This window comes from Argiope bruennichi, chromosome 4 (assembly GCF_947563725.1).
Source record: "Argiope bruennichi chromosome 4, qqArgBrue1.1, whole genome shotgun sequence".
Lineage (NCBI taxonomy): Eukaryota > Metazoa > Arthropoda > Arachnida > Araneae > Araneidae > Argiope > Argiope bruennichi.
The window spans coordinates 134,487,378-134,502,870 of NC_079154.1; the positions used below are offsets into that span (position 1 = coordinate 134,487,378).

At 30.8% G+C, this 15,493-nt stretch overlaps 1 protein-coding gene across 3 annotated transcripts in view; it reads left to right on the top strand.

Annotated features, from left to right (window-relative positions):
- LOC129965576 (GATA-binding factor 2-like) overlaps nucleotides 1–15,493 on the top strand; it is a 377,227-nt gene that overhangs the window by 251,814 nt on the left and 109,920 nt on the right. The gene's annotated exons all lie outside the window — the stretch shown is intronic.

Sequence of the window (15,493 nt, forward strand, 5' to 3'; positions counted from 1 at the left end):
ATATGCACATGCCCAGCATCTTGTCCCGAATAGACGTGAGTTTAATTGGGTCTCGAACTAGCAATCTTCTTGTCACTGAGCAGGTACGCAGACAATAAACTTATTTGGCCATCCGACAAGACAGATATTTTGCATGCTTATTTGAACACTGATTAATAATATTGAAATTATTTTTTTTCTCAAAAAATAATAAAGACAATCCCTCAAAGAATGTTTCCATATAAAAGGTAATACAAAAATTTTAAATAGTCCATATAAAACGATGTAAATGTTACCAATTCAGCAGATTCAATCTGCTCACATACGACTTTTATTACATGCTCATCGTACAGCACGCATTGTTTCATCACTACTAATTACTCTTAACATCTTAGTTCCACTTTGATCAGCTGCGTTATTTTGTCTATTATGTTTATTTCTGTATTACAAATTTGTTATATATATGCACGGGAACAAGTGACAGAGTTATTGTAATATTATTTACACTTAACCTTTAAATTCATATTTTTACCATTGTCTACGTCCAGTTCCACTTCATTTTATTTAAAAACCTGAGTATGTCCGTTTCTGAGAGCACTTTGATAACCATAGGCAATAAATCATATGTTTACATTTGAATGTGGTGGTGATGAAGTTCACTGTGTTACCTGAAGAGATACTTTCTAATGTCGAGTTCCCTATAAAAGAATGATATAATTGTTAAAAAATGACTTCTTTTTTTTGAATGACTGTGAAAAAAATGACTGATTTTTTTTAAGTAATCAATGACTATTTTCCTATAATGAACGATTGTTTTTAAATTCAAAATGAATAATCATGGAATTAAGAGTAAAAAGTTTAGCCCTGTATTATTTCATGCGTAATAAATGTAATTTGAAGTCTATGTCCTTTGGAACATTGTACTGACTTTCACTGAACGTGCAACAGGAATAGAGATCATCAAGTTACTAATAAATATTTAGAAACATCATGAACTATAGAAATATTTTAGGGAATTTATATCCACTTTTCTCCGTAAATCTACCGCGGCTGGTATTTTGCACTTTTTCAAGTTTCGGATGGCTGACATCCATTTTCAAACAAGGAATGTGTTAGGTTGTGCAACATTTAAATACCCGAGAGCCTATCATTGGCTGGAATCAGTAGTTAGATACTGTGCAACGAAAATTACTGAATACCAGTTACTTTCAAAATACCAATAATCTCATTAGAAAGGAATTGCGGATCGCAACTCTTAAGCAGCTCGATCTCATGATAAAGTGCATCGAAATTTTAAAATAAATAATTTCATTCATTCCTCAGGACAGCTTTCTGTATTTAAGCATAACTGATCCCATTTCCCATATTAATTTTCATTGAATATTTAAGATGGGGAACAATTTTCTCTTTCATTTCAGTCATATCTATTAAGATTTTTAGGGAGAAACATGTGAAAATTTTTATCATTTGCATCCATTAAATGTAGCAGGGATCTTATGATTGCAAATTCTAGTAACAGAAAGAATAAAGTTTTAAGATATTGTTAAGTGTTTACGTCTGAAAAGATTTAGAAACTGATAATAAAAAAGTAAAAAAATGTAATTTTTTCATAAAGTCACGGTTCAACTCTTAAGAGTGCATAAAATTGAATCTGATCGCTTAAAAAATAAGACCGATTTTAAGATCATTTATCAGATTGTTTCAGCGGTTTATTCAAATTCTTTTGATATATTGCGCGCATGATAATTTGAGACAAAGTGCCATACAAAATTATAGGGGTTGTGAGTTTTTTTTTTTTTTTTTTTTACTTGTTTCGCATGAATGTAGAATAAAGAAAAAAGATTTATTATTACATTTTTTTTTACAAAATTTAAGAAGGCCTCGGGAAATAATCATTTAAGTAACTATTTGTTTCTCTCTTTTTTTTTGTCCCCCCACTCAGTGTTTTAATATGAAAATACTCAGATATATTTCATAGACATTATAATTAATCCGATAGTTATTTTACAAAGCTTGGATGTATCGAATAGTTATTTACAAAATGTGGTGGAAAGATGATGAAAAAAATAGACTATCAATAGTTAGCTAAAATAGTTTTATATCTTTACTTAAAATGTGCATCAAAATTGTTGATTATTTTGTTATAAATGTTACATTTGTAACAGCGATTGAATGTTTTCCTGGATGAATTTCAATTCCGTCATACCATTTAAAAACATTTTTTCAGATAATGTATCAAATTTATTCTAAAATATTATTTCTTTGAAAGAGGAAATCGTGCAGAAATAAAATGGGTATCATTAAATAAATAATTTTTTAAGTCTTAAGATAATACAAGGATTCTTTTTGTAAGATTATTGTTCTAGAAAATAGGAATTTGAATTTTCATAGAGAAGTCATAATGACAGAGCTTGATTTAATTCATTTACAATCGCCAAAACTGAGATATTTTAAAACAATTTGTCGCTTTTTTTTTTTTTTTTTTTTTTTTTTAGCAATTTTTAAAATTTATTTGTTACCATTTCTGGTATCCATCCAGAATAACAGTTTTTAGACTTGTTTTCGGACAAGTGGCACGATATTTATGTGTTTGTCGAGAAAATGTTAATTGATCTGAAACCTTACCACGATTATATATATCTCTAGATTTTTTGCGCTCGATTAAACTTTTTGTTTGAAGTCTATTTCTTTATTTCATTTATTTGTTCTTTCCTCTGACTGAATGTACTTTTAGATGAGATGACGAAATATCTCCAGAATAATTCTAATAATATTGCTCCATTAATTAGAAAGCGGATCTTTTGATTTAATGCACCTACTGTAAAAATATTCAATGAATGATTCAGTCTAAATTTCGTATGATGGTTTGTTCATATTTGAATGTTGCCATTCTACAGTAAACGATAAGAACGATTTCTTTGTCATATATGTTGGCGTTATATATATATATATATATATATATATATATATATATATATATATATATATATATATATATATATATATATAGATAGATAGATAGATAAATAGATTTTTTCCAAAATTTATAGCAAGTGTTCAAAATTTGGATTTTTTTCGTTTGTCTAGCTAACTCCGCTTTTAAATTATCTTGTTCAAAGACAGGCCTAATTCCAAAAATTTCATTTCAGCCTCAAGCAATTTAAAATCGAATACCAAAGATCCTTTGTATCAAATGTTAAAGCTCATGAAAATCATAAGGGCGAAATCTTTTGATATTATAACGATATTTGATATATTCTCATTGCATATTTTATATAAGAGAATTCCGAAAACTTTACTTGGACAAGAAGGAAGAGTCATAATAATACATACCTAATACTTACCTTGGAGTTGAAATATCATGAAGTTCACTGAAGAAATAGAATATCTTGGTAAAAATGAATTTATTTAATTTCATTCAAAATGGGGGAGCATAATTCCTTTCGAAACTGATTCATTCTGTGGTCGGTGACGTGCGTAGTTCTTCCGTAAAATAAAATGAAGCGAATTCACATTCCGACAACGCGATTCCCAAATCAATATTCTAATTAGGAAACTTGTTGCTGGCCTTCCCACGGTTCTGTGGTTGAAAGTATCTGTTTTTTTCACGGTTGTCACAAATTTGCGAACTATTTTGGACGGGCCGCTGCCTCGCTGAAGGACCGGACGACAGAATCCACTAAAAACCCATGCGTTTCTGCCAATCAATTCTAATTATTGCACTTCTTTTGCAATGCAAACTAAGAAAAAAAAGACCATTCACTTTCCCTGAAACATCACATAAAAATAATCTGACTCTAGAATCTGAAGTGACAACATTTATTACATAGATCCGGAACTGGTCACTCGTTTTTGAGAGTACAAATCGTCCAAAAATGAATATGGAGTACTGTGTTATCTTTTTTTCAGGTCTTTTACCTTATTTTCTGGATTATTTTAGTGAAACTTGATTCTTAGATGGATCTTTGCTCATACTGGATTGGTCTGGAATCTGGTTGGTTGGCATTCTATGAAATACATTACAGGACATTAGTAATTATTGATCCAGTGAATGATAATGGGATGCTGAATTTCAATTGCTGTGTCTTTTACCTCTCCTTTCTTATGGGGGGGGGATGAAGGAGTAATTGAATAAAAACTTTGATAAAAAGTATTGAAAGATCGTTCTTTGCTGATAGTGATGACATCGCACATCCGACAGTCAGGAATTTTCTGACATAAAATGAAATAAAATGGATGTCAGACACTATTTGCCATTTATAAAATTCATCAACTTTATTTTTGCTCGGACGAAAAATTATTCACCCTTAAAATATTTATACAGCAAACAATTTCACTTGAAAAGGATGCTCCGATACCTTTCGTAATAAAACACATGGAAATGATTTCTATTAGTACTTTTTTTCAGTTTATTTAGTACGGAATCCATCCTTCCTTGATTGCAGTTCTTAAGAATTTTTAAAAACTTTATTGAGACTGGTTTTATCATCATTTGCTGATATTTAAGAAGCAAAATATAAAGGCTGTTCTTAAGATATTAATTACTTACACTTTAACTATAAAGGTTTTAAGCTAGCCCATCATTTTGTGTTATTCGAAAAAGAAAAGCCACTGTAACCATCAAAAAATACGAAGTTTTAAGGAAAATTACATTTTACACCTAACCGAGTTAAAAAAAAAGCCTTTTTAGAACTATGCCTGTCTGTCTGTAAACATGATAGCTCAAAATGTGATGTACTAGATTAATGAACTCTGTTTTTATGTCGTTATTAGACAACAAATCAGTTCTCGTTCAAATTGTAACGGGTATTGGCTAATAACAATTTGAGCACCTGAATATTAATTTGTCCCAATAACTCAAAAGTCATTCTTTAACTTCGCACCACCTCATTACCTTTCTACCCCACTTAGTCTGTAGTAAAATTAACAAGCAGAATGTTAGACAAATGAATCAAGCTTTTCTTGTATTAATTTATGCCTACAATTTTTATATATGTTGACGCGGATTTTAAAATTCTTTAAAAGAAATGGGAGAATTTCTACGCTACAGTGTGCTTAGAAAAACTGTCAAGTTTGAAGGGATACTCAAAATTTACTATTTTCTCTTCTAATCCAAACTTTAAAATAGATACTGTGATATTGTTTACACAAAGTATTAATCAGTACGAAAAAATTGATTGAATAGAAATTTTCTTCAATGTTATTGCGTACTATTCAGCGAAAAAATAAAGAAAAAACAGTTTGTAAGGACAGTTTACTTTCGTTTAACATTACGCAATATCACCCCAAAGAAAGGGGTATCTTCAAATATGAGAAAGAGAAGTAAGCAAGAGATTGATTTTCAAGAGAAGGTAGCATTGTTAGTGCTGTCTAACTAACGGAATCCTTTCTGATGACGAGTGGTACCTCTGTCTAAAGAATCATCACAAGTGACGCTCGTAATAGTAGGTTTTATGTATCTAACATAGAACCAGAATATAGTTTTCGCAGTTATCAAACCTTCCAGATCCTTTCGGGCCCTTCCGAGAGATCTGAAATATATTCTTTGAGATTATCATCATAAGGAGTCTCTTAAAATTTTAAAGTGAGAAGTTACCTCCAGTTGCTGTTCGTTGATTAACCGTTTCATAACGGATGACGGCATTTGATTTCTTGTGAAGGTTCCTTGCACCAGACACTCATAAAAGGAAACTGCCTATTTCTCACCACTACTATTGCTGATGTCTAAATTCACAGTGCGTTCAAACAGGTGGGGGTGACGTTATGCCGTTTGGTTAGCGTGAGACGGGCAGAAATTAACATCAGATTCTAATTGCATTCATGACAATGTTTCAGCTATATTGCGAAAAAAAATCGAAAATAATTTTCAAATATTTAGTATAAAATCTTACAGTGGCTTATCACAACAGCTCCTAAGAAAAAACACACACCCAATTATTCGTAGATTATTGAGAGCCTGTTTCTCAGATCTATTGAAAGATTTCTATAAATGAAACAACTATTGTTTCAATTGCAGCGATTAGTTACGGTACGTTTATGCCTTATAAATTAAATTTTATTTAAATGCGTCAAATAACTTTAAGTGTCCTACAATTATATTACACATTACTAAGTTTCGCCAAAAAAAAAAAATCGTTTATCAGTTAAGGAAAGGGGGTCAGAAGAAAAAAGGGTGCTAAAAAATTTTTATTCACTGGTGATGAAGTCGGAGTTTTAGATTAAGTTTTTATCTTCTGTTAACATTATTTATACACGCTTATTTCACAACTTTTATTTATTCCGGAAAATTTGGAATTTTCATTTCAATAAGCAACACACATTTCTTTTCAGACGTATTCTCATTTCGAAACATAAATTAGAATAGCTTTTATATACTGAATATAGAATTCCTACTAGATGTGCAAAACTGTTAAAAACACTGTGAAACCTGCGGATGGTGTTTCCCAAAACTTTCTCTGCAGTTGAAGTGTTGTCCCCCCTCCTCCCACATAAAACTGCGGATCTTGGGTGAGGCCGGGAACACCACGAGTGACAAGATTTTTATTTTCACACATGAGAATTGTGTGCTTCATTGTATCATTTGGCTTTTTTTTATTGACTTGTCGAACAATAATTACAAAAGATTGATCTTTAGCGTAAATCTATCGTTTTTATTGAACCTAATGTGAGATCACAGGCGATTAGTCGCTAACATAGGCACCAGAAAATTGTACTTTTATGTTACTTTATGAGAAAGAACAGAACGATAGACGTTGAAACTCTCAGCAGGTAAAGCAAGACCGCGGTGTCCTGAGGGTAAGGTCTCCGCTTGCAGACCGTAGGGTTTTTGGTTCGAGACCCGATTCCAGCGAAAAACCGGAGAGTAAAGGGCTTTGTTGCACGTTAAATCCGTCAGGACCAAACGTTTTTCTGCTGATGTGGTGCAGAAGTTTAGAGAGGGGCTGCCATCTCAGGTGTCGTCCTCGTCATTTGACCTCAGTTCAAAATGACGAGGTCCATCCCAAAGAGCCCTAGTATTGCTTTACAACGGGACGCTAATATAATTAAAATTAAACTAAACTCAGCAGGTGAAGTTCCAAACTTGATATGGATCTATACTTCAAATATGTGTATCAAATCGTATTCAATTAGCTTTTATCGTTTTGTAATTATATTTTCTAGTAGTAAGAAGAACAGTTAGAGTTTATTTAAAATTTGATAGAAATCTATAAGTTTTATGTACCGAATTTCATCTATTTAGCGTAAAACGTTTTTGTTGCCTTATTCACAGACTAACATAGTTGTGTTTTTCGTACTGAGAGAGATCTGAAACATTGAGACTTGTCAATATTTCCGAGTTCGAATTTTTCGACAATTGCACTACTTTGTCTTAGTTATCAGAAAATAAAAGCAACTATTGCTCTCTAAAATTGCATTTGATTTTTCTACTAAAATAATACAATTAAAATACTGAAAGATATCTAATATATTTTGAATAGCATTTTAATAATTATATATTTAACATCTTTCGATTAACTGTAATTCCTTCTTTCCTATCCCAACACAGAAATGAAAGACAATTTGCTTTGTGCCCTCCCTCTTAGAATTCAATGTTTATAAGCAAACAAAGCAAAAATTCGCTAAGAAGAACTCATTTCAAAAATGCAAACATGGGCTAATTACAGCGATGACATTTCTAATAAATGCAAAAGGTTTCTATTGCAACACTATGTTCTGAAACGAGTCGTAATTTAAAGGAAATTTCTCTATTAATATATTTCATGCAGTTATATTTCCAGCGCCATTCATATTAGAAAATACGCTATTCTCGCTTTATTGATTGTAATATTGATTTGCCTAGTTAATTTTCACATCAGTCAGATTCCATCAATAACAATTAATTGGATTTGATTAATACTGCTTTCAATATTGTGAATGAAGCAAACAGAAAAATGAATAGAAAATGTTCAAAATTTATTTAGCTGAATCCTGTAAAATTCGTACATGAATCATCACTAAATGCAAAAATTTACAGTAAATTGCATAGTCATTAAGTGATTATACATTATTTTGTTAAACGATCGGGGAAAAATACAATTTTGTTCATTTTTTCTCTCGCTTTCTTCGTAATGTTTTATTGAAAAATAATTCAAAATCTGTCAAACAAATATAAAAATTATATTTTTAGCGTATATATAACCACAATACAATCTAGAAATGGATTATCATTTGTCATAAAATATACATAAAATAGCGGTCCATATAGGAAAGCATGCATGGATATGTTTAGAATTTCTGGATGAAAGGCATAGGGCGCATATATTATTAAAAAATGCAATTCAACTTTTGCTCATTTTTTCCTAGAATAATTTTGATTGCAATTACTGTTATAATTAAACTATTATTCTGATTTCATAATTTATATTCTGTTCTATTTTAGTAGTCTCAAAAAAAAATATCTGTTAATTCTATTTTTTTTTCGGAGTTTTCTAATAAATCCTTTTGAGTTTTAAGAACTGGCATATTTTAGTTCGTAATTCATTTAAGAAAATTGAATTAAAAAACCAAGGATTTTCAGTAGAAATATTATGTATTCTCTTGATATTTACAGTTAAAATATTTCTTGATTATAGCAAGTGGAAATAATCAATGTCTAGTGAGAAAACCAGTAGGAGGTAAGCTCCTACAAAAATTTCCACATACTCTCGAATAGAGGTGTCATCTCCCCTACCCACCGCATAAAACTGTAGATATGGAGCAAGACCAGGAATACTTGAACGCCATAAGTACTCAGATTTTGATTTTTATAGTTCCGCGCATGATAATTTTGTACTCCGTATTTACAATAAAGAAAACCGGTTACAATTTTTAGACTTTATTTTTTCTTCGATCGATTGAATCTAAAATTTGGCATATAACTACTATTCTTATAACAATATCATATATTAAATTTCAGTTATTCGTTAGGGTTTTTTTTTTTTTTTTAGTCGATGTATTTACCTGCATGTGAAAGTACTGATAAACAGTCAGTTAATCTATTGTCGTATTTCATTCACAATTTGATAAGAATCTACATTTTAGTTGCCAAAACTATGTGCAAAATTCCATTTATTGAAATAGTTGCGTATCTGAGCTGTTGCGTTCGCATGCATGTAACAGTATAGGCTGACAGACAGTCAGCCTTGTGTTGCTCATATACATTTGAGATGGTAAATTAGTGTATCAAATTATATCTATCCCTATGTTTTGTAGTTACGGAAGATCTTATCCCTATGTTTGTAGTTATGTTTTGTAGAGTCGGAAAGGCGAACTTCTTTTACATGGATTTCTTTGAAAATTTGAAGGGGGAAAAAAAATCTAAATATTTATTGTAATGACCTTATTAGCAAATTTCATCTGTCTGTCTAAAAGTGTTTTTGAGTTATTATATTCAAAGACAAACATACATAATTCCGAAAATGAGTTTTCTGGACTTGGGGAGAAAACATCAAGATCTTCGTTTTTTTTTTTTTTTTTTTTTTTTTTTAAGATTTTATTACTTTTTTTTTTGTATGTTTCGTGTACGAGAAAATAACCAGCTGAAGTGGTTTCTCCCGAACTTTCTCGCATATTTCCTAACAAAAGAGAATTTTGTGTTTCAGATGCATTTTTCTCAACGGATTGAAAGCAACATTTCATATAAAAATGAAACGAGTAGTCACAAAATCGCGTACCAAACTTGATATATTTTATTCATTGCGTTTTTCAGTTATCGCGTTTATATGCGTCTAAAAATGCACACCGACAGACGGTCAACCACTTGTTGCATTTGGCTCAAAATTTGTGAGATATCTGCATTATAGATGTTAAATCTGTGTACCGAATTTTATTCACTTAGCTCTCCTCGTTTTGTAGTTAGCTTGTTAACTTATATTTAAACGAATGGCAGACAAACTGCTTTCTTTATACTTCATATTCAAGAAAGTAAAAAAGTCATTTTAGACAAAATTGTCAAAAGACTTTATAGTTTATTTAATATAATCTAAGTAATATTGTACAAAGTACACCAGCGCTGCTAACTTGTGAGTCCGTAAGTAAAATAAATAAATAAGTAAATACTCAACAGAAGTAATGTAAAATATAAACAACCAGCAGAAGCGATCTGCCCAAACTTTCTTGTGTACTGGCTCATAAAGTTGCTAACCCATCCTCTACTACATACAATTTTAAAACTTGGACAAAACCGTATCTTTGCAAAACAGTAAAGGAAACTGATACTTGTATATTAATACAAATATATATACAGTATATATATTCGCCTTTCTAAATGATTATATGCTCTTATTAAGTATGCACTACACCATACTTCAGTCTAATATTAAGTAAATATCGTATTAACATTAACTTGAGGATCATGGTATTCAGGTTTCGACTTTGAAATCGGAATACCAAGCTTTGGTAGTCGGGGGGGGGGGGTCATAAAGCTATTTTTGTGCGTAATTTAAGCTTTTCATTACAGAAGTCGACGAAGGATACGCCAGGACGTGGGAAATAAATTGTTTCAAGCGTTATATATCTTCGTTATGCCACCGATCACGTTGATGTGGCGTGAAAGTTTGGAGAGAAAAGTGTCATCTCAGGTGGCTTCCTAGCCCTTTGGCCATAATTTGAAATAACGAATCCATTCCAAAACAACATAAAAGCACTTTTAAAAGGAATTTTAATTAATTAATGGAATGTTTATTAATTAAATGAAATGTTTTGTATGACCGAAGAAAAGAATTAAATATGTCTTTCTATCATATCAACTATCTGTCGTCCATCGCTCTTGTTCAAAAAAAAAAAAAATCTTTTTAATTTAGATTCAAGTTAATAATTTGATTTTTTTTTTTTTGTTAAAAAAAATCTTTTTTTAAATAAAGTACTTAAACAAAATTTTTCCACCTAGTATTTACACCGAAGAAATTACTATAAAACGAACTTGTATGATATTATTTTCATTTCATATATATATATATATATATATATATATATATATATATATATATAAACATATATACAAACATACAAACATTATATATATATATATATATATATATATAATGTTTGTATTACTTCTAACACGTTAGGAACATATTTTTCAGATGCTGCTTTAAATCGAAAAAAGGGTGTAGTGGAGGAGATTCATAAAATATAGAGTACTTAATCGCATTTTAAATTGCGTTTGCCCAGCTGGCAGAAAATGCGGAAAAATGGATGACGTTCATTCTCTTTACACATTATCAATACAAATGTAAATGATGTTAGGTATCGATTCTTAGTCGATTACCATTTCGTTAATTTGTAAAGGGAATTCAGGACCAAGACTTCAATACTCTGCGCATCATTTCATAGAAGGTAGAAATGAAAAACGTGATTTTTCCGCATTCGATAACTTCATTTTACAACTTTATCGATAACTTTATTCGACAACATTTTCATCGACGATGCGTAAATACGTAATAACACGTAAATATGTCTATAATTTTTAAGCTGGAATGCGTTTACTTCTTTTTAACATATTTAATGCCACAAGTGACCTGAGAAGCCAAAATGACTAGAAACACATAATTCGAGTAAATTTTCAATGTTTAAAAAAATTTTCATATTATCATCGCTACTAAAATGGTGTGAAAAATGAATGCAATATAGAACATGCGAAAATAATTTTATTTATATATATATAGCATAGATTTTATAGCCATGGGGGTTAGCTGTTGTCTCAGTAGAATAAATGCATTACAAATGATTATACAAATTAACTTGTCTATGTTAATTAATTTTTCAGTAGAATATTCAACGCATAATGGCAAGTTCACGTTAGCCAGGAAGACGGACAAACTATGTAAAATGAGTGTGGTGTTCAACGTGTTAAAGTAGGCAAAAATTGTGGGATTAACTTTTTAGAGAGTGCATTTGATGTTCCTTATGTGTCCTCGCAACTGAAACTCCAAAAATCGTTTGGATAAATGAAATTTTTTTTTAATAATTTAATTTAAAAAAATTCGTAATGGCATTTTCTTATTACGTTTCTAATAAACTAAAGTCAGGTTGACAAATACGGTGAAGGCAGAAATAAGAAATAATATTTGGAAATATTAAATGCATAACTTTTTTCCTTGTTAAAATAGAGTATTTTATTCATTCCTATCAATTCTTCTTTGAGAGATAATTGTGGAGGTTTTCTTTTTTTTTACAAGGAAGGGAGAAAAGCAGACACGAAAGCAAGTTGTATTTCTCGAAATATTAGATTAATTATTTATAATTTTATTCAAATCATTTAAAGTAAGAATTTTTATTACAAACAATTTGACAATTTATATTGCGCAGAAAGACTTCATGAAAGAAAAATAAAATCGATCCTATTCGTAAGAAAGTTTTCAACCATGAGTATCAACGAAAAATGAAAGATGACAATTGTTTTACGTTGATAGAAAGCAATAATCTGTGAAAAAATGATGTAGATAATCGTTCAAAAATAACATATTCCCTACATTTTTTTTATAGATCGGAGACCGTTAGACTGCGTCTACAAATCAAGTTTATAGAATGTGTCCAGAATTATAACAGAAATGGTTTTCTAACCACTCTGGTCTTTTAATATCAAAGTACCGCAAATTGCGAATCTGTAGGATTTCCGTTATTTGCACAACTGCTTTGATGTGGTGGCGCGAAGGATAAAAAAATGTAATGTTGGTGCGTTGTAAAAAGTTTAGGGACCCGATCATGATTAAAATGAATACCTTTATATAACTTATTACAAAGAATATAAGATAGAAAAATGTCATACGAGATACTTCTTCGTTGAGAATCAGAATATATATATATATATATATATATATATATATATATATATATATATATATATATATATATATATATATATATAATGATATTTTAAAATTTAATTTAAACTTAATTAATTTCCTAATTTTTAGCTTCATTTAGCCTATATTCTAAAATATTCTCTTATTTCATGATCCCATCCCACTTTTTCTATTTAATTAACTCAACGTGAGTTCTAAAATTGCTGAATCGGCTAAAAGCCGACACGTTCCCACATTCCGAGTGAAGAGATACAATATTGCTGATATAAACAAATTCCACTGAAAGATACCTGTGTTTCCTTTGCTTGTGATTGACGTGTGTTAGAAATCCCTATCAGAATCTTAATAGTATATAAGCACTGTGAAAATCATTTTCCCTCTCTTCCCCCTCTTCTGCTCTTGTATCGCGCTGTGAGCGGACTTGCCCTTGTCCGCGCCAATTGTAAATAAATTTTGCCTTCCAGGGAGGGATTACATCGAAATTAAAAAATCGAAAGTCTCTTCAGTGCCATTCTGCTTCAAAAATGATGCTTATACACACACACACACACACACACACACACACACACACACACACACACACACACACACACACACACACACACACACACACACACACACACATATATATATATATATATATATATATATATATATATATATATATATATATATATATATCAAGAAATCTATATTTTCAAGAAATATATAGTTTGCTTCTCTTTATATCTTTATTCTTTTTCATCTTTTTTCATCTTTTATATTCATTCAGGGTTATATCTTTATTTTCATCCTTATCTTCATTTAGTAGTTTAGAAAGTAAATAAACATAAAATTACAAATTTGAGCGATTCATAAATTAGATTGTTATAATCAAATAGGCAACAAAACTTTTATATTTCGTAATCTTTATCTCCTCTAGTTTATAGAAAAAATTTATTTAAACTCAATACTTGCTTTTGAGAAGGAGGACCTGGTGGAAAGGTTGTAGGCTTCGGGGATGAAATTCTATTCAACAGATTCCACTCGATGCATGTAATCTGGCATGGATAATCAAACATTCCCCCTGTTGATGAGGCGCGTGAATCTGAAAAGGACGCTGTCAGCTCAAGTGTCGTCCTCGTCATCAGACAGCTGTTGAAGATTATAAGAAGCATATCCAAAATAGTCTTAATGTTACTTCAAAACAGGATATTAATATAACAAAACTGCTTTTCATCATAGCATAATGATTTGTTTTTGAAAAACTGTTCTTTTTGACTTGCTCAAGATTTTTTGGAGATGTAATATTTTCCATCTCGGCAGTTATTTCTTATATGTAATCAAAGCGATACTGCTACCAACTATAATCCAGTCTAAGAGTACATGATTTGTACCAGTAGGTGCACCAAATAAGTAGCACTGAATAATATATTTTAGAATCATTCGAGCATAATTCATTTTTGAATATGAGTCGATTATTTTTTGCATTTAAATCTCTGTACTGAAAAAGGAAAATTGGTTCATTTCTCTAAAAGAATTTTATTTCTAAGAAGCATAGCACTATTACATCATTCACTTACGGTCGTAGCTCTTATTTTGTCATCGACGAAAATTATTTTGCAACCTGTTTTTATTTGTTTGCTGATGTGCTTATTTTTTAACCAGGTATTTTCTAACTACCATTTCTAGAATTTTTTAACCGGTATTTTTCGACGTTGTTTTTGTAGAATTTGCTTTCAATTTAATATTTATAGTTTTGCTCATGAAAAAATTCAAGTGTTTCCTTACTTTTCTCTAATATTCTAATAGATATCCGTAACTAAGCGTGGGAACTCATGAGGACAGAGTATCTATTAAGGGATTTTTATATGCAATTGACAATACTTTTTACATCGAAGCCACTATTTATGCTTTTATTATACCCAGTGCTACAATGGCTTAACTCACCAAATTATACAGAAAAATGAAATTTTATTTCTTTTTCCAGGATAAGACTTTATTATTTCTGATACAATCGTAATACTAATATACAGATACTAGGCGGATATAATTGTCGCATTTGTCTAGTAATAGTAATATTTTATGGAGATCAAGTATATTTAACACCCACTTCCCTTTATTGTAAATATCGCATAGAAAACGATTTCCCAACTCAGTCCAAAGTAAAATAAACAAAAACTCCAGAGTTTATTTTCCAAGTTCAGTGGGATCAAATATCGCCATACAGTTTCCCTAAATTGCGTTCGAAACAATCGCTTGCTTTCGAACCTTTCATTTTCATCTTCAGATAACGATCAGAATTGTGCGAGCATCTCCCCATTTAATGCGCAATATAAGTATTTATTTCAAAAATTGTCCTATTATCATCCTTGACATTAATCTAAAAAGTAAACAACCAGATAACAATATTGCATCGAGAAAAACGAGAACAATGGATTTCATATTCCTCCACGATTGAATTTCTCCGAGTTCTTTCCCTAACGAATTGTTATTTGTCTGTCACTTTTTGTATGACTCATCCCAGAACTGTTCCCTCCGCCAATCACCATCTCTCTCTCCTGACTTTTCATCTTGCAAAACCCATTCACCATTGGATAATAGCATTTTGTCAAGGACACGCCTAATCCACCACAGCTCTGCTGACGAGTAGTCGTGGGAGGAGATTTAGCACCCTAACTCCTCCTTCCGCGTGACGTCAGCTGGGCAGG